The sequence below is a fragment of the Mobula birostris genome, chromosome 3, assembly GCF_030028105.1.
Source record: "Mobula birostris isolate sMobBir1 chromosome 3, sMobBir1.hap1, whole genome shotgun sequence".
NCBI lineage: Eukaryota > Metazoa > Chordata > Chondrichthyes > Myliobatiformes > Myliobatidae > Mobula > Mobula birostris.
In genome coordinates, this window is record NC_092372.1 from 72,045,957 (window position 1) to 72,067,912 (window position 21,956).

Genomic DNA, 21,956 nt, shown 5'->3' on the forward strand with positions numbered 1-21,956 from the left:
AAGTTCAGCAGCAACCAAAAAAATCCTACTTCTTCAAAAGCTGTCTTTGAATGTTGTATACTAGAACAGATGAACACGATTGAAAATTATGGATGTGATATCTAGTAGGTATGGGCAAACCTTTAGCCACATTAGATGCTTAGAATGAAAATCATAAACTGTGTGGTTCTTGTGATGTTTCGAATGCTCAATTATGTGGGAATTTAAATTCCAGTCCAATCATGCAGCTCACAATAAAGTGGTATTATGCAATTCAGTTTCTGCTCATGTGATGCTAATGGAGAAGACAGACTGGCCAGAATACATGGATAATATACTTGTCTGCTTTGGTTTGTACCATGGGTTTGATTGAGTTCAGATAATATCTTACAGTTATCATACCTAAACCTAACATTTCATGTAAAACACCAACTGTGCAATACTCTCTCATCCTTGTCCAGTAGACAAGCTCTGTAGACATCATCAATTTTCTTGAGTGGGTTTTAAACAATTTTCTCACTCTGAAGTGGAATTGCAATCCGCTGAGCCACCAAATGACAGCAGTTGTCTTCCTCTCCTTTTAACAGTTTTATTTTGCCATTAGCAACACTTCAATCAGCATTCCTGTCAGTGGAATAGCTTGACATCAGATTTATCTGCTAGCTATAATTAATAAAGCTGCATTGGGAAAAAAGAAAGTAAAATCAATAGTATTAATCTTAGATTGGTTATTATTATGGGCTGCTCCTGGGCTTGTCACTCACTCCTTTTCATATTCAATCAAGTGTTTCATTAAATAAGTATACTCTACCTTGGAAACAGACCAACATCATCTAGAATTTTGGATACATATTCCTTAGATTTCTTACATACTGAGTCTGAATGTTAAAGAAAACTGTCAGGTTGATTCCTACATCAACACAATCTGACATGCTTAAGAATCAGAATCAGATTTATTTTCACCAGTATGTGTCGCGCAATTTGTTAACTTAGCAGCAGCAGTACAATGCAATACACAACAATATAGAAGGAAAAAAACAAATACGTAAATTACATTAAGTATATATATAATAGTTAGATTAAAATAGTGCAAAACAGGAATAATACTTTAAAAAATAAGGTAGTGTTCATAGGTTCAGTGTCCAATTAGGAATCAGATGGCAGAGGGGAAGAAGCTGCTCCTGAATCACTGAGGGTGTGCCGTCAGACTTCTGTACCTCCTTCCAGATGGTAACAATGAGAAGAGGGTATGTCCTGGGTGATGGAGTTCCTTTATAATGGAAACTGCCTTTCTGAGGCACTGCTCCTTGAAGATGTCTTGGATACTACAGAGACTAGTACCCAAGATGGAGCTGACTAATTTTACAACTTTCTGTTGCTTCTTTCGGTCCTGTGCTGTAGCCCCCTCCCCCATACCAGACAGTGATATAGCCTGTCAGAAAGCTCTCTACGGTACATCTAATTTAGTGAAGTTTTTTAGTGTTTTAGGTGACAAACCGAATTTCTTCAAACTCCTAATGAAATATAGCCCCTGTTTTGTCTTCTTTATCGCGGCATTGATATGTTGGAACCAGGTTAGGTCTTCAGAGATCTTGACACCCAGGAACTTTAAATTGCTCACTCTCTCCACTTCTGATCCCTCTATGAAGATTGGTTTGTCTTCCCTTGTCTTACCCTTCCTGAAGTCCACAATCAGCTCTTTCATCTTACTGACGTTGACTGCAAGGTTGTTGTACCACTCAACTAGTTGGTATATCTTGCTCCTGCACACTCTCTTGTCTCCATCTGAGATTCTACCAACAATGGTCGTGTCATCAGCAAACTGATAGATAGCATTTGAGCTGTACCTAGCCACTTAGTCATGGGTATTGAAGGAGTAGAGCAGTGGGCTAAGTACGCACCCCTGAGATGTGCCAGCAAGGAGGAGATATTATTATCAATTGACACAGATTGTGGTCTTCTGGTTAGGAAGTTGAGGTACAGAGGCCCAGGATTTGTAGCTTATTGATCAGGACTGTGGAAATGAAGCTGTCAAAGCTGAGCTATAGTCAATGAACAGCATCTTGATATGGGTGTTTGTATTGTCCACATGATCTAAGACCATGTGAAGAGCCATTGAAATTGCATCTGCTGTAGACTTACTGTGGTGATAAGCAAATTGCAGTGGGTCCAGGACTTTGCTGAGGTAGATGTTGATTCTAGCCATGGCCAACCTCTCAAAGCATTACTTTACTACAGATGTGAGCGCTACTGCGCCATAGTCATTAAGGCAGCCCACACTACTCTTCTTAAGCATTGGTATATTTGTTGCCTCTTTGAAGCAGGTGGGAACTTCCGATCATGGCAGTTGAAAATGCCCTTGAAAACTTCAGTAGGTTGACAAAGCTTCAGAGTCTTACCAGGTACTCCATCAGGGCCTGTCACCTTGTGAGGGTTCACCCTCATGAAAGACAGCCTGATGCTGGCCTCCAAGACAGAGATCACAGGGTCACCAGGTGCAGCAGGAATCTTCATAGATATGATAATATTCTCCCTTTCAAAGCAGGCATAGAAAGCGTTGAGCTCATCTGTTAGTGAAGCATCACTGCCATTCCTACTATTGGGTTTCACTTTGTAGGAAGTAACGTCTTGCACACCCTGCCAGATTTCACATGCATCTGATATTGTTTCTTCACTCATGAAATCGCCCTCCGCAGTCACATCTGGCTTTCTGACCTGGGACACCATACTTAAATGCCACAGATCTAGCCCTTACACCAGACGATGAACCTCCTGGTTCATCCACAGCTTTTGGTTTGGGGATGTAGAGCAAGTTTTCACAGCCACACAGTCACCCACACAGATGTTAACAACGTCTGTAACAACTGTGGCATACTCAACCAGAGCAGGAGGACATGTTATTGTGATAGGTTAACTATAAATTTGGCTGGCCTTGCCATATCCTGTATACTTTGTTACAATTTATGCACTGCATATCCTTACTGAATCCATTTATGCAAATCACACGGATTTAATTTCGCTTGTTTATGCATTTGGATGCTATTTTCTTTAGAACAGATTGTCTGACAAGCATTTCACTGACCTTATTTTCTTGAAAAATTAGAAGCGTTTGCCAAGCAACTATTTACTGTCAATTTTTGAATTGATCAATTGTATATTCAAGGCTTAGTCTTATAGAGATGTCATCATAACCAGCTAACCATAGAATGAATCCAGATTATCCAGACATTGTTCTGATGGTAGACAGCAAACGTGTGGCGATCTCCAACTGACAGAGCTTTGTACAGCAGAGAAAACAGGCCCATCTTTTGCAATGCCAGGAGCAGGCAGAAGATCAGCACAAAGCATTGGTTCCATGCACACTTCGATGCAGCTATGTACAAAGATTGTCAGCCGGTGGTGTAGTGGCATCAGCACCAGACTTTGAGGCAAACAGTCCCAGGTTCGAACCTGGCTGGCTCCTTGCACACTTTCCATCCATGCTGGGTTGAGCGTTGAGCTAGCAACTTGGCCTCGTAAAAAAACAGACAAATGCTAAGGAAACGGCAAAAATGCCACCCAATACACTGTATGACACAAAAAGGAACAACAACACACTAAAGTGGTCATCAGATCAGAGCAACGTAGGGTATGCCATTTGGTGTGCATTTTAACCTGTCAGACCACACGCCATCTTGAGTACCCAAATAAAATGGCAAATGGTTCAGGTGACTACCACAGTGAAGGAATGGAGTATGGGCCTCCACCTACACCAAATGCAGCAATCCTGAGAGCACCTCCCACCTGATGACAACATTCTTACCCAGCATTCTATGTTTGACCTTAGTTATCCATTCCAGCCAAATTTTGTTACACCCCTCAGCACATCTGAACCAGATCACCAACACCTTTAGTTGGTGCAAGGAATAATGATCTATTGGGTCAGTTGCTAAAAAGCCTGGTCTCATTCTTCCCAAGGTTGACTTAAGTTCTTTATGCCAACTCAAGTTAGTCATAGCTGCTGATTAATCTGAGGATTGATATTGGATCCAAACATGAGATGATGAAGTCATCCATATGCAGGGAGGTTTTGATTTTAGTACCCCAATTGTCTAGCAACATTACCCTTCTTATGCCCACGTCCTTCCTGATGGATTTTCAAAGGGCTCTATGTAACTCACATAAAGTGGGGGGACAGTGGGAACCTCTCTTTACTTCAGTCTTAATGGGTAAGTAATTCCTACACATTGATTTAGACTGTAATACTGATGTCTGTGTAAAACAGTTGGATCCAATTCCTGATTACTTCCCCAATGTCTATTTTGTAGAAAACGTCCACCGCACACATATCCTGTTAAAAGCCTTCCTCTGCTCCAAGTTGAAGAGGTAAGTGTCCACCCTCTCATCCTGCATGTAGGCAATGGTATCCTGGTGGAACCTCTCAGCAGAATCATCTGAGCTCAAACTACGTTGAGGTATTATACATAGAGTAAAGATAATAGCTGGTGGCTAACTATTATTTCAATGACTAAAGTTACAAAATAAACATATCTACAATGGGAGTACACTGTAACTGACAAGAAACCTGTATTTTCTTCCACAGATGCTGCCTGACTTGCTAAGTTTCTTCAGCATTTTGTGTGTGTTGCTTTGAATATTCAAACACCTTCGTTGAGACAAAAATTTTACCTTATTCTAGGTGGGTGGTTACGTGTCCTAAGGGGGCATTAGGGGAAATAGAAGTCATCAGGGGGATGTTCAGGATTCTTGGGGGGGGTGCGGTAGGCAGCACCCTAACTTGAGGCAGTAGACCTGAATGCCCATTAGTAGAGCAGGTACTTCCAAAAAAAGGAAGAGTGACTGGAACACCGGAAGAACCGCAGCTCTGCAGGCAGTGAGCACTCATCATCACAATGGGTCTGAAGCTCAGCAATCTCATCCAATCTCACCAACCAAATAGACATTATCGGGGATGCATAAATTAGCAACCAGCGTGTCCAGTACTTCCCACTGACTCGCAGCATGGAATGGGTTCATACAATTTAACAGTTGGTAGGTCGAGTACACCCTCTCAGCTTCCTCTACAGATCTATGGAAAACAGATTGTGCAATGATGCAAGGCTGGCCGGAACCAGGCGGTGAAATAGAGCCTATCAGTGAAACTCCGACTCCGAGGATTCCTCTTGAGGTGTTCAAAGTGACCGTGGTTTCACATTTGCAGTCAAGAACTATCATTGCTGATTATGAGGCCTTATATGGTCAGTTAATCACTCTAACTGGAGTAGTATATAGATAGCTTTCCGAACACCAGCTCCATGCTGAATAACATTCAGATTCCAATCTGAATCCTTGTCAAGGTAATTTTTGCAGTTGTGATCATCTTTATCTTCGCCTCGCCATTCCTTTGCATGCCGCTACCATTGTTCCATCCATGTCAACTTGCTGCCAGTGACATTCTCAGTCTGTGTTAATTTTTAATTTTAATTTAGCCCCGTTAATAATGGATAAATACATACGCCATGATCCCTGTGAGTCTGAAGGCGGTGAAGCCTTGAATTCTAATCCTGCTAAGAAACAGAAACTACAGAAAGTGTGTCAATACAATGTTACATACCTGGAGTATGGCTTTTCTCCATTCCCATCAGATCAGCGACACCTCACGTTTTATTTGTCATACCGTACCATCCAATGAAGCCGTGAAACCACCAAGATTGCAGGAACACTTTCATAAAAGACACCCTGAAAAGGCTACTTATGGTATTACTCCGTTCCAGAAGATGAAAGGAGCATATGAAAAATGTTGCACACTTGAGTAATTTGCCAAGAAAGCTAAAAATGACCTTGATAGCTCTTTCACTGCTTCTTATAACATTTCTAAAATGATAGCAAAGTGTGGAAAATTTCATACAATTGGTGAAAGATTCATAATGCCTGCTGTATCAGAAGTGCTCATCACTATTCTCAAAATGGATACCAGTATTTTAAAATCAATTCCTCTAAGTAATAACTCTGTAGCTCCTCATAATTATGCACAGACCTACAGAAAACAGAATTTGTGATACAGCTGGATGAGTTAATTGTGCAAGACAATGAGGCATTGCTAATGGCATATGTATGGATAATCAAAAATGGAGAAGTTTATCAAGAGATTCTCTTTTGTAAAAAGTTAAAAATAAATATCAATGGAGAATCAATCTATGACAAGCTCAAAATGTATATTGAGGATAAAAGTATTCCAAATAGGAACATGATTTATTGTACAATGGATAGAACACCATATATGATAGGTCACTATGCTGGTTTAGTGGCATTTATGAAAAAAGAAATTCCAAGTCTGTTTGCAATCCATTATGTAATTCTTATATGGACTTTTATATGGCCTTTTATATATTGGCGAGACCCGACGCAGACCGGGAGACCGCTTTGCTGAACATCTACGCTCTGTTCGCCAGAGAAAGCAGGATCTCCCAGTGGCCACACATTTTAATTCCACATCCCATTCCCATTCTGACATGTCTATCCACGGCCTCCTCTACTGTAAAGATGAAGCCACACTCAGGTTGGAGGAACAACATCTTATATTCCGTCTGGGTAGCCTCCAACCTGATGGCATGAACATCGACTTCTCTAACTTCCGCTAAGGCCCCACCTCCCCCTCGTACCCCATCTGTTACTCATTTTTATGCACACATTCTTTCTCTCACTCTCCTTTTTCTCCCTCTGTCCCTCTGAATATACCTCTTGCCCATCCTCTGGGTCCCCCCCCCCCCGCCTTTCTTCCTGGACCTCCTGTCCCATGATCCTCTCGTATCCCCTTTTGCCTATTACCTGGCCAGCTCTTGGCTCTATCCCTCCCCCTCCTGTCTTCTCCTATCATTTTGGATCTCCCCCTCCCCCTCCCCCTCCCACTTTCAAATCCCTTACTCACTCTTCCTTCAGTTAGTCCTGACGAAGGGTCTTACCTGAAATGTCGACTGCACCTCTTCCTACAGATGCTGCTTGGCCTGCTGCGTTCACCAGCAACTTTGATGTGTGTTGCTTGAATTTCCAGCATCTGCAGAATTCCTGTTGTTTGTGTTTAAAGTCATTCACAGGGATGGTCTAAAAGATTCTGAGGATGGAAACCCCATTTACTTAAATTTCATGCTGCGAGGGCTGACTCTCTGGGTACACAAATACCCTGATTATTTATTGACGGATGAAATATGCCCATGACCATGTCTAATGAGTTGTGACAAAATAATTTGGAATATTCCTTGATCTCTGTCACAGTGGTGGAAAATAAATTAGCTGAATACATCTGATATCTTAGTTGATGTAGGTCAATTAATGTGGCCCCGCTGTCTGTACATTTGGCCAATGCAATCAAGAATGTTGCATGATCATGCCAGTCTACAAAGAATATCTGTTATGCAGCATCCTGCTGTGAGTCAGCAGCCTAAAATCTTTACAGACAATAGTGTCTATTTGATTACTGATTCTAATTTACACATGAACAGTTCTCATCTATATTAATAGCTGCTATCCACCTAACTCCTGATTAAAATTGACATTCAACCTTCAACAACTAGCCACCGGCACACTACTGTAACCATAGTGATGATGTGGGTGCTCCAGTTAAATTTCTGACCAGTGCTGAATCCCAAGATGTTGGTGGTCAGGTGATGATAATATCACTGGCTAGAGCAGGGGTCGGCAACCTTCTTGCCTCTGTAGGCCGGATCGCGTATGAATGAGCCGACTGTCAGCCACATAAGTGCCATAAAAAACTTGAAATATGGGAATTATCCATTTAAATACATCTAGTTATGTTTTGCCTCAAATTAATGAACAACGCATGCTAGAAAATCATTTGTGCTTAACCAAGAATGCCAATTAGTAATCAAAGAACTCAGTTTGGTTGCAATTTATTTCAATCAAGGCATCTTTTGAATCTATTAAAAGGACACAAAGAACCTTTAAACATAAAACATATGAACATGATGCATTGAATGGTGGTATATTAAGTAAAATAAAAAAGAAAATGTTAATGCAAACAGTCGATGAATCAATGTGAAACTCGATGCTGTTTGTTGCTTGAAAGCTTCTCAATATTGAGTGTCAGACTTGTTGATGCCAAGAGCAAGACATCATCCAGATGGGCATCAGTCAATCTTGTTCTCAGATGGTTCTTGGTGTGCTTCAGTTTTGAAAATAATTGCTCACACAGATAAGTGCTGCCAAACAATGATGCCATCTTTTTTGCATGATCCACTAAGTTAGGATACCTCCCAATTGGATGAATATATTTTCTATAGAAATCAAGCACTGACACATCTTCAGAATGAAATTTTGATCTCAATATGTCATCACACTGCATCTCAATTAATTCCATTTGAAAAATTTCTGATACAGTGTCCACTTCCACATCAAATGGAGTAGCAAACAGCTTGAACTCATTTGCATGCAAGGGGAAATCAGCAAAACGAGATGAAAACTCTTTTCTCAATTCTTGGACATTTGTCTCATTTTCCAGGCAAATGAGACGAACTGGTTTCCCAGCTTGCTCGATGAAGAAGTAATGTAGTATCCAGGTGTCGTGGAAATTTCGGCACTCAGTGTCTACCTTCCTGCGTTTTGCATTCATTGCCATTGGAATTTTTTTTCTTTGATTTTATTTCGAAACGCGAATTATTCAACAAGTATCGTAGCACATGTAAATATCTGGATATTTAGTGTGGATTTCTTATTAAAACACAGTGACGCTGTTTCTGTTTACAAATTTGAATGATCCCATTTGAAAATCTGGCGCATGCACAGAGAGTATCTAATACATATTAATAAGGTAGTCTGCCTTCCCGTCATTCATATATACCAGTGTTTGGTTTGGAACAAAACGGAACCTGGGGCCAGTGTAACAAGACATCATGCATGTCCATCAGTGTGGTCGCGTGAAACACTCAGAATAAGGAAAATTTGCTCACAGGCCGAATAAGCATAGTATCCCTATATTTGCTCATGGGACGATCAAAATTCCTTCGCGGGCCGGATCTGGCCCTCACGCTGTAGGTTGCCTACCCCTGGACTAGAGGGTTAAGATTGTATTGGCATGGTGATTGCCTGCAACATGCCTGGTACTTGTGGTACTTGCCTGTGGCATAGAGCATAGCACATAGTCTGGACTGAAATGAAGAAGCATATGACACCAGAACCTCAGCCCAAACACAAGGGGAAGACTTGTGGCATGAGGACTTGTAGACATGGTGACAACATCAACCAAACTGTCCGCAGATGAATGTTGCTTCAGAAAGGTCAGCTTCAGTTTCTGAACAGTTGTAAATGGATGAAATTAAATAAACATTATGCAATCATCTTAGAGCAACCTCATCAGGTGGAGCCGTTGAAGATGTTTGGTCTATTTCACGAGAGAAGACCTTGGCAAGTAGTATTAAGGAAAAACCCCAAGGTGTTCTGCACGTGTGTGAAGGACAGGAGGATAGCTAGAGTGAGGGTAAAACCAATCAGGGATAGCAGAGGCAACATGTGCCTGAAGTCGGAAGAGATAGGGGAGGTCCTTAATGAATAGTTTGCTTCAGCATTCTCTAGTAAGAGGAACCTTGACATTTGTGAGGGCATCTTAAGACAGCCTGAGATGCTCGTTCATGTCAAGATTAAGAGAAAGGATGTGCTGGAATGTTTGAAATGATAGATAAGTATTCATGGCAAAATGGGATCTACCCTAGGTTACTACAGGAAATGAGGGAAGGGTTGCTGCACATTTGATGATGATGTTTGCATTCTCACTAGCCACAGGAATTGAACCAAATGATTAGAAGGTGGCAAATGTTACTCTTTTCTTCAAGAAACAGAGTAGGGATAACCCTGGGAATTATAGACCAGTAATTCTCTCTTCAGCGGTAGGCAAATTATTGGAAATACTCTTAGAGACAGGATTTACAAGCATTGGGAGAAGCATAAGCTAATTAGAGATAGTCAGCATGGCTTTGTGAGGGGCAGGTCATGACTCACAAGCCTGATTGAATAGAAACCATAGAAACTACAGCACAGAAACAGGCCTTTTGGCCCTTCTTGGCTGTGCCGAACCATTTTCTGCCTAGTCCCACTGACCTGCACGCGGACCATATCCCTCCATACACCTCCCATCCATGTATCTGTCCAATTTATTCTTAAATGTTAAAAAAGAACCCGCATTTACCACCTCATCTGGCAGCTCATTCCATACTCCCACCACTCTCTGTGTGAAGAGGCCCCCCCTAATGTTCCCTTTAAACTTTTCCCCCCTCACCCTTAACCCATGTCCTCTGGTTTTTTTCTTCCCTTGCCTCAGTGGAAAAAGCCTGCTTGCATTCACTCTATCTATACCCATCATAATTTTATATACCTCTGTCAAATCTCCCCTCATTCTTCTACACTCCAGGGAATAAAGTCCTAACCTATTCAACCTTTCTCTGTAACTGAGTTTCTCAAGTCCTGGCAACATCCTTGTAAACCTTCTCTGCACCCTTTCAACCTTATTTATATCCTTCCTGTAATTTGGTGACCAAAATTGAATACAATACTCCAGATTTGGCCTCACCAATGCCTTATACAACCTCATCATAACATTCCAGCTCTTATACTCAATACTTTGATTAATAAAGGCCAATGTACCAAAAGCTCTCTTTACGACCCTATCTACTTGTGACGACACTTTTAGGGAATTTTGTATCTGTATTCCCAGATCCCTCTGTTCTACTGCGCTCTTCAGTGCCTTGTCATCAACCCTGTATGTTCTACCTTGGTTTGTCCTTCCAACGTGCAATACCTCACACTTGTCTGTATTAAACTCCATCTGCCATTTTTCAGCCCATTTTTCCAGCTGGTCCAAGTCCCTCTGCAGGCTCTGAAAACCTTCCTCACTGTCTACTACACCTCCACTCTTTGTATCATCAGCAAATTTGCTGATCCAATTTACCACATTATCATCCAGATCATTGATATAGATGACAAATAACAATGGACCCAGCATTGATCCCTGTGGCACACCACTAGTCACAGGCCTCCACTTAGAGAAACAATTCTCTACCACCACTCTTTGGCTTCTTCCATTGAGCCAATGTCTAATCCAATTTACCACCTCTCCATGTATACCTAGTGACTGAATTTTCCTAACTAACCTCCCATGCAGGACCTTGTCAAAGGCCTTACTGAAATCCATGTAGACGATATCCACTGCCTTCCCTTCATCCACTTTCCTGGTAACCTCCTCGAAAAACTCCAATAGATTGGTCAAACATGACCTACCACGCACAAAGCCATGTTGACTCTCCCTAATAAGTCCCTGTCTATCCAAATGCTTGTAGATTCTGTCTCTTAGTACTCCCTCCAATAACTTACCCACTACCGACGTTAAACTCACCGGCCTATAATTCCCCGGATTTTGATCCTTTTTTAAACAACGGAACAACATGAGCCACTCTCCAATCCTCTGGCACCTCACCCGTAGAGAGCGACATTTTAAATATTTCTGCCAGGGCCCCCGCAATTTCAACACTAGTCTCCTTCAAGGTCCGAGGGAACAGTCTGTCAGGTCCCGGGGATTTATCCACTTTAATTTTCCTCAAGACAGCAAGCACCTCCTCCTTTTCAATACTTTGAGGATATGACAAAACACATTGTTGAAGGCAGAGCAAAGGATGTGGACTTTAGTAAGGCATTTAATAAGGTTCCCTTTGATAGACTTATTCAGAAAATAATGGGATCCAGGGAAACTTGGTTGTGTCAATACAGAATTGGCTTGCCCATTGAAGGTAGAGGGTGGTTGTCAATGGAGCATATTCTGCTTGGAGGTCAATGACCAGTGATGTCCTGCAGGGATCGGTTCTGGGAGAACAGCTCTTTGTGATTTTTATATATAACTTGAATAAGGAAGTGGAAAGGTAGGATAGTTCATGTTATGATGTGCTTCTGGTTTCTTGTTGCTATTTTGGTGATGTTTGAATTGGAGAGGCCTGCAGATAACAAACACTGAGCTGAACTGAATATGCCTGGACTCTTTCGATTTTGTGTTTTATATTCTGTGTTTTTCACTTTTTTTTGTTGCTGTTTGAGCACATTGTTTTTTTGCACATGGGAGTGGGTTTGATATTCTTCTCTGAATGGGTTCCATGGTTTTTTTTTGTTTCATGGCTGTCTGTGGAGAAGACAAAGCTCAGGTTTGTATACTGCACACGCACTTTGATAATGAATGTACTTTGAATCTCTGAGTCTTTACAAACAAATTCTGAAGCCAAACAACCAAATCATCACACATCCTATGCATCTTAATACAATGGATGAGCCTGCCATGAAGTTCAAGTTCATCTTTAATTATCATTCAACCATACATGAATATAGTCAAATGAAGCGGCCTACTTCTGGGACCAAGGTGCAAAACACATTACCAATAGCACACACCACACTGCAAATAGCACAATACACAAGTAGCACATATGGTTACAATTCCAGAAAAACATAGACAAACACAAAAAAAAAATTTGTAGCCCTGGTCTCTTTAAGTGGCATGACCTTAGATTGTCCTGGTCTATCTTGTTCTTCCACAGAGCGAACACTGTAGGGTGTACCCTGCGAACACCAGTAGGCAGCACTGAGCAAACACCAGAGGGCAGCACCAAGGAAACACCAGTAGGCAGCACTGAGCAAACACTGGTGGCGCCAGCCCCTAAACCAGCACAATTCCTGCACACCCAGCAGAAGCCCCTGCCCTCTCCACTGGGCAGCAGCAGCAGGTCGCTGCATCTAAGGTGACCCTGTGGCCGAGGCCTAATCCTCATTACAACTGAAGCAATGCAGCTCCCTCACCATCAGTCTCGCCAATGAATGGACTTGCAGTATTCTTCATTACTAATGTCCAACAAAGTCTTGTAATTCCAGTAAAAATGTCCAAGATTATCACTCATTCCAGTTGTTAGACGGTGTACTGTCTCAACACAATGGTACGCAACAATTCCAGGTGACACCACAACAACAACATGCAATAAGCTCAGCTCCATTGCTATCAAACAACTTGCTGATGGGATAGTCCCTGTTCTCAGTATCCAACAGTGACTTACAATCGTAAAAAAGACTTGCAATATGAATAAATGTACCTTTGATTGACCCTCAAGCAGCCACCTCTTCTGAACATGCCACCACCCTATCGGAAGGCTTAGGGACCTTAGGTAAGAGGTAAAGAAGCCTTAGGTGCCATACCACTAGGTTCAGGAATATTTATTACCCTATAACCCTCATGTATCTGAATCTTCATATATAACTTCAATCACCATTAGTCTGATCTGATTCTATGATCTAAAAACTCACTTTCAAGGACTCTTTAGAGCTCGTGTTCTCAGAATTATTTCTTTTACTTGCATGGCTTGTCTTCTTTTGCTTATTGGTTGTTTGCCTGTCTTTGTTTATTTATTGTTTTCATTAATTCTATTGTATTTTTTTCTGTAAATGCCTGCAAGAAAATGAATCTTAAAGTATATATTAGGGAGGATCAGGATCAGGGAGGCTAAAGACAGGTACAGGAGGAAGCTTGAGTGGAAACTCCAGCAGAACAACATGAGAGAGGTCTGGAGGGGGATGAGGACTATCACTGAGTTCCGGCAAACTAGCAACAGAGGAGCTGAGGGCAGTGTGGACAGGGCCAACGAACTTAACCTGTTCTTTAACAGATTTGACATTGTGACCCCTGCCCATCCCCCACATGAGCCATCTGTTGTCGGCCCCCAATCAACACATGTTCCACTCTCCCCTCCTCACAGTCCCCCACCCTGCTCTCATGACTATACCCCTCCCCCACACGAAACCACCATGGTGGGCTTCATGGCTGAACAGGTGAGAAGACAGCTGAAACGTCTCAACCCAAGCAAGGCTGCTGGACCGGATGGTGTCAGTACCAGAGTGCTCAAAGCCTGTGCCCCTCAGCTATGTGGAGTACTTCGCCATGTATTCAACATGAGCCTGAGGCTCCGGAGGGTTCCTGTTCTGTGGAAAACGTCCTGCCTTGTCCCTGTGCCGAAGACGCCGCGCCCCAGCGGCCTCAATGACTACAGACCGGTGGCATTGGCCTCCCACATCATGAAGACCCGGGAGAGACTTGTTCTGGAGCTGCTCCGGCCTATGGTCAGGCCACACTTAGATCCCCTCCAGTTCGCCTACCAGCCCCGACTAGGAGTTGAGGATGCCATCGCCTACCTGCTGAACCGTGTCTACGCCCACCTGGACAAGCCAGCGAGCACTGTGAGGGTCATGTTTTTTGACTTCTCCAGTGTGTTCAACACCATCCACCCTGCTCTGCTGGGGGAGAAGCTGACAGCAATGCAGGTGGATGCTTCCCTGGTATCATGGATTCTTGATTACCTGACTGGCAGACCACAGTACGTGTGCTTGCAACACTGTGTGTCCGACAGAGTGATCAGCAGTACTGGGGCTCCACAGGGGACTGTCTTGTCTCCCTTTCTCTTCACCATTTACACCTCGGACTTCAACTACTGCACAGAATCTTGTCATCTTCAGAAGTTTTCGGATGACTCTGCCATAGTTGGATGTATCAGCAAGGGAGATGAGGTTGAGTACAGGGCTACTGTAGAAAACTTTATCACATGGTGTGAGCAGAATTATCTGCAGCTTAATGTGAAAAAGCCTAAGGAGCTGGTGGTAGACCTGAGGAGAGCTAAGGTACCGGTGACCCCTGTTTCCATCCAGGGGGTCAGTGTGGACATGGTGGAGGATGACAAATACCTGGGGATACGAATTGACAATAAACTGGACTGGTCAAAGAGCACTGAGGCTGTCTACAAGAAGGGTCAGAGCCGTCTCTACTTCCTGAGGAGACTGAGGTCCTTTAACATCTGCTGGATGATGCTGAGGATGTTCTACGAGTCTGTGGTGGCCGGTGCTATTATGTTTGCTGTTGTGTGCTGGGGCAGCAGGCTGAGGGTAGCAGACACCAACAGAATCAACAAACTTATTCGTAAGGCCAGTGATGTTGTGGGGATGGAACTGGACTCTCTCACGGTGGTATCTGAAAAGAGGATGCTGTCTAAGTTGCATGCCATCTTGGTCAATGTCTCCCATCCACTACATAATGTACTGGGTGGGCACAGGAGTACATTCAGCCAGAGACTCATTCCTTCAAGATGCAGCACAGAGCGTCATAGGATGCCATTCCTGCCTGTGGCCATCAAACTTTACAATTCCGCCCTTGGAGGGTCAGACACCCTGTGCTGGTAGGCTGGTCCTGGACTTATTTCATCATTTACTGGCATAATTTACATATTACTATTTAACTATTTGAGGTTCTATGACTGTTTATTATTTATGGTGCAACTGTAACGAAAACCAATTTCCCCCTGAGATCAATAAAGTATGACTGACTATGACTATGACTATGATATGATAACATTTACACTCTTTCAATGAATTTACTTTGAACTCTGAACTGTCTGGCTGATCTAACCTGGCAATACAATGAACTGTCAGGCACTGCTCTGGTGACCTAAGTCAGCATGCTGGGTGCCAGAAAGTAATTTGCAAAATGGGAGGTATTCTGGAGATCAATCTGATTATAGTAATCATCTTCAATAGCTGTAATCACACTTCTATTGCTGCATTCCTCAAATTTTTCTATGAGTTTCAAAAGCATTAATAGGGATTTAAACAGTAATAAACTTAAAAAGAAATGAATAATGCTAGTTTGAGGTCCTCCTCTGTTCCATTTTCTGTGAGTCTGTTCACACCCTCTGACTAATACCACTGGATTCCTATTTATATCATAAGACTGATTTACCCATTATGCAGATGACATCTATGGACTGAAGCAGACAGGTATTTGAATGCTAGATGCTTTTTGAAAGGGCATCAACCACACCTTTGGTTATTTAATGGATAATAAGGTTACTAGTACCATCTGTTGCAGTTACTGACCAACTAATGCAAAGCCTCTGAAATGGAAACCATTGAGTCTAACAATTAATAATAAACTTTCAGGTGTGATTTTTTAAGAAGGTGGTGCTGCATTAATCTGCATCTCTGTTAAAAATGGAAGCACATTGAAGGTTAAGAAGATTATGGTAATAGTCATAATCTTTTTGAGGTGTTCATCAAAATTGTATTGCTATGTTCCAAGCTTTTCCTTAGACTTAAAAAGAGAGCATTAATTGGGGTTAAGCAGCAATGAGTCTAAACTGAAGTGAAAAATGTTGATTCAGCCCAATAGCTTGCATGTGACAGATTTTGGAAATGGAGACAAATAACCTCAACCTTGAAAGTGATAACTCACTCAAGTTTTTAAATGCGTATGTCAACACACTACCCTTCAAGGATTGCATTGCCACACTGCCAAAGAAACTGTTAGACTGCCAACAAAATAGGATTTCACACTCAAATTAGTTCTCTATATACAGCGAGCACTAACCACAATGGAACACATACCTTCTGAGTCAGTTACAATTATGCAATCTCTAGAAATTTCAAATAGTCAGGAGAACAACAGAACCATAGAACCATAGAACATTACAACACAGAAACATGCCTTTTGGCCCTTCTTGGCTGTGCTGAACCATTTTTCTGCCTAGTCCCACTGACCTGCACCTGGACCATATCCCTCCATACACCTCTCATCCATGTACCTGTCCAAGATTTTCTTAAATGTTAAAAGTGAGCTCACATTTACCACTTCATCTGGCAGCTCATTCCACACTCCCACCACTCTCTGTGTGAAGAAGCTCCTGCTAATGTTCCCTTTAAACTTTTCCCCTTCACCCTTAACCCATGTCCTCTGTTTTTTTTCTCCCCGAGCCTCAGTGGAAAAAGCCTGCTTGCATTCACTCTATTTATACCCATCATAATTTTACATACCTCTATCAAATCTTCCCTCATTATTCTACGCTCCAGGGAATAAAGTCCTAGCCTATTCAACTTTTCTCTATAACTCAGTTTCTCAAATCCTGCAACATCTTTGTAAACTCTTTCAACCCTACTAATATCCTTCCTGTAATTTGGTGACCAAAACTGCACACAATACTCCAAATTCAGCCTCACCAATGCCTTGTACAACCTTACCATAACATTCCAACTCCTATACTCAATACTTTGATTTATAAAGGTCAATGTACCAAAAGCTCTCTTTATGACCCTATCTACTTGTGACGCCACACTTAGGGAATTTTGTATCTGTATTCCCAGATCCCCCTGTTCTACTGCACTCCTCAGTGCCCTACCATTTACCTTATATGTTCTACCTTGGTTTGTCCTTCCAAAGTGCAATACCTTACACTTGTCTGTATTAAACTTCATCTGCCATCTTTCAGCCCATCTTTCCAGCTGGTTCAAATCCCTCTACAAGCTTTGAAGACCTTCCTCACTGTCCACTACACCTCCAATCTTTGTATCATCAGCAAATTTGCTGATCCAATTTATCACATTATCATCCAGATCATTGATATAGATGACAAATAACAATGGAGCCAGCACTAATTCCTGTGGCACAGCACTAGTCACAGGCCTCTACTCAGAGAAGCAATCCTCCACTACCACTCTCTGTCTTCTTCCATTGAGCCAATGTCTAATCCAATTTACTACCTCTCCATGTATACTGAGCAACTGAATCTTCCTAACTAACCTCCCATGCGGGACCTTGTCAAAGGCCTTACTGAAGTCCATATAGACAACATCCACTGCCTACTATTCATCCACTTTCCTGGTAACTTCCTCGAAAAACTCTAATAGATTGGTTAAACATGACCTAGCACGCACAAAGCCATATTGACTCCCCCTAATAAGTCCCTGTCTATCCAAATACCTGTAGATCCTATCTCTTAGAACTACTTCCAATAATTTACCTACTACTGACATCAAATTTACCGGCCTATAATTTCCCAGATTACTTTTAGAGCCTCTTTTAAACGACAAAACAACATGAGCTATTCTCTAATCCCCCGGCACCTCACCCGTAGATAACGACATTTTAAATATATCTGCCAGGGCCCCTGCATTTTCAACACTAGTCTCCTTCAAGGTCCGAGTGAATACCCTGTCAGGTCCTGGGGATCTATCTACTCTGATTTGCCTCAAGATAGCAAGCACCTCCTCCTCCTCAATCTGTATAGGTCCCATGAACTCACTAATTGTTTGCCTTATTTCCACAGATTCCATGCCAGTTTCCTTAGTAAATACAAACGCAAAAAAAAACATTTAAGATCTCCCCCATTTCTTTTGGTTCTATACATAGTCAACCACTTTAATCTTCAAGAGGACCAATTTTATCCCTTACTATCTTTTTGCTCTTAATATACCTGTAGAAGCTCTTTGGATTACCCTTCACTTTGACTGCCAAAGCAACCTCATGTCTTCTTTTAGCCCTCCTGATTCCTTTCTTAAGTATTTTTTTGCACTTTTTATACTCCTCAAGCACCTTATTTGCTCCCTGTTTCCTATACATGTCCTACATCTCTCTCTTCTTCTTTATCAGAGTTCTAATATCCCTTCAGAACCAAGGTTCCTTATTCTTATTCACTTTGCCTTTAATCCTGATAGGAACATACAAACTCTGCACTCTCAAGATTTCTCCTTTGAAAACCTTCGACTTACTAATCACATCCTTGCCAGAGAAGAAACTGTCCCAATCCATGCTTTTTAGATTCTTTCTCATTTTTTCAAATTTGGCCTTTTTCCAGTTTAGAACCTCAACCCCAAGACCAGATCTATCTTTATCCATGATCAAGTTGAAACTAATGGTGTTATAATCACTGGAACCAAAGTGTTCCCCTACACACACTTCCGTCACCTGTCCTAACTTGTTTCCTAATAGGAGATCTAATATTGCACCCTCTCTAGTTGGTACCTCTATATATTGATTTAGAAAACTTTCCTGAACAGATTTTACAAACTCTAACCCATCTAGACCTTTAACAGTATGGGAGTTCCAATCAATATGTGGAAAATTAAAATCCTCTGCTATCACAACTTTATGTTTCTTGCAGTTGTCTGCTATCTCTCTGCAGATTTGCTCCTCCAATTCTCGCTGACTATTGGGTGGTCCATAATACCACCCCATTAATGTGGTCATACCTTTCCTGTTTCTCAGCTCCACTCATAAGGACTCAGTAGACAAGCCCTCCAATCTGTCCTGTCTGAGCACTGCTGTAATATTTTCCCTAACAAGCAATGCTGCTCGCCCACCTTTCATTCCTCTGCCTCGATCACATCTGAAAGATTGGAACCCTGGAATATTAAGCTGCCAGTCCTGCCCCTCCTGTAGCCAAGTTTCACTAATGGCTATAACGTCGTAATTCCATGTGTCAATCCATGCCCTCAGTTCATCTGCCTTCCCCACAATACACCTTGCATTGAAATAGACGCACCTCAGAAGATTATTACCACCACACACAACCTTTCTATTTGTGACTTTGCATGAACTTTTAACATCATTTATTTTCACCCCCACTCCACTATCTGCTCTGGCACTCTGGTTCCCATCCACCTGCAAACCTAGTTTAAACCCTCCCCAGTAGCACTAACAAACCTCCCTGCAAGGATATTGGTCCCCTTGTAGTTCCGGTGTAACCCGTCTCTCTTGTACTGGTCCCACATGCCCCAGAAGAGGTCCCAATGATCCTGAAATCTGAAACCCTGCCCCCTACTCCAGTTCCTCAGTCACGTGTTCATCTGCCAAAGCATCCTATTATTACCCTCACTGGCACGTGGCACAGGTAGCAATCCTGAGATTACCACCCTCGAGGTCCTGCTTTTTAACTTCTTACCAAGCTCTCTATACTCACTCTTCAGGACCTTCTCACTCTTTCTTCCTACATCATTGGTACCGATATGCACCATAACATCTGGCTGATCACCTTCCCACTTCAGAATGCTGTGCACGTGATCAGAGACATCCCTGACCCTGGCACCCGGGTGGCAACAAACCACCCGGGAGTCTCTGTTACGACCACAGAACCTCCTGTCTGTACATCTAACTATCGAGTCCCCTATCATTACCGCTCTCCTCTTCTTCCACCCTCCCTTTTGCACTGGATTCAGTGCCAGAGATCCGGCTGTCGCAGCTTGTCCCAGGTAAATCACCCCGCCCCCAACAGTATCCAGATTAGTATGCTGGTTGTTAAGGGGAATGGCCACAGGGGAACCCTGCTGTGCCTGCCCGTTCCCCTTCCCTCGCCTGTGTCATGGTCCGGATTGGGGTCCCTTTAAATTTAGCTTGTTTATGTTACGATCCGGACCGTTGATTCCCTGTTTTTCCATGTCCCTCGACTTTGGTGATTAGAGGCAATTAACACTCGGCTGAACCGGTACTTTATAGTTTCCGGCTTTCAGCCGTTCAGGGCGGGAGCGTCTGCAAAGTCATCTAAGTTACGGTGTGCTGATGTCATCTGGCCAAAGCATGCCTAGTCTCTGCCGAAGCGAGTGCCGGTAATTCGCCTCTCCTCACCGGAGCAACCCTGTCCAGTTACCTCGCCAAAGTGAACCTGCAAAGTTTCCTCACCGAGGTGGGTCCGTCAGTTAACCTGCCGGAGGGAATCAAGAACCGCTGTCTACTGTTCGCGGGCCAAGTGGAGAGCTACCTGGAGGCTCCAAGTCAAGTCCTCGCCCTGGCGGCATTTAAGCACCAAGTCAAGTCCTGACCCTGGAGGCATTCAAGCTCCAAGTCAAGTCCTGGCTCCGGCAGCATTCAAGTTCCAAGTCAAGTCCTGGCCCTGGCGGCTTCCCAGTTCTGAGTCAAGTCCTGGCCCTGGCGGTCTGTGATTCCTGTCCTACCCCCTTGTCTGAGTCCCTTCTCTGCCCCTCTCGCCTCTAGCCCTCGTCTGCGGCCCCCGCCTGCACTTCAGTCTAGTTCCATCACTGGAGCTAGATAGGTACTGTCTGGTGTTCATTCGTGTTGGTCTTGTCTTGTCTTGTCCTCGCCTCCATGAGGGTAAGTCTGGCCATCTTGCTGTTGCCCCGCAGGGAGTCATGCCTTGTCTTGTCCTCGCCTCCGTGGGGTAAGTCAGGCCGTCTTGCCGTTGCCCCGCGGGGAGTCATGTCTTGTCATGTCTTGTCCTCGCCTCCATGGGGTAAGTCTGGCCGTCTTGCCGTTGCCCCGCGGGGGGTCATGTCTTGATATGTCTTGTCCTCGCCTCTGTGGGGTAAGTCAGGCCGTCTTGCCGTTGCCCTGTGGAGGGTCATGAGTCCCAGCCCTATGTCCTGTACCCAAGGAGGGTCCCGACTCTGTGTTCTGTGTATGTCCCCATGGTTCTATGTACCTGCTCCCCAAGACTGAGACTCTGTGTTCCTATGTTCCTCCTCTCCCTAGCCCATGTCATGTCCTTGCCTGGTTCTGGGGTCTGAGCCCGAGGTAAGACCCAGGTACTTGGTCCCAACCTAGTCGTAGTCCTGAGTCCTTGTCCAGTTCACTATTTCCTGCTCCTGCCTTGCTCTCCTGGTATCGAACAATAAACTAAATCTAAGTAACCTCACAAGATGTGTCTTGCATTTGGGTCCACCCTTGCTCCCAATGCCCCGCCATTGTGACAGCTTGACGGTAACCCAATTTCCTGTGTGCTGCTCCTTTAGCGTAACGACCTCCCTGAGGCTACTATCTATAATCTCCTCATTCTCCCGAATGATCCGGAGGTCATCCAGCTCCTGCTCCAGTTCCCTAACGCGGTTTGTTAGGAGCTGCAGCTGGATGCACTTCTTGCAGGTGCCGTTGTCAGGGACACCGGATGTCTCCTTGACTTCCCACGTCCTGCAAGAGGAGCATTCCAACATCCTGCCTGGCATTCTCTCTACTCTAAACAAATGAAACAAAACTTACTGGAACCTACCCTGGCCTCTGCCTGTTCACGCTGAAGCCTGCTGAGCCGAAGCCATCCCACTCTGCTCCCTCTCACTCCGCTACCCACTGTATATGGTGGTCTTTCTAAAAAAACCTTTGGCACTCTACGTGTCAGTCTAGCCTCTTTTCCCCAAGCAGTGTAAAA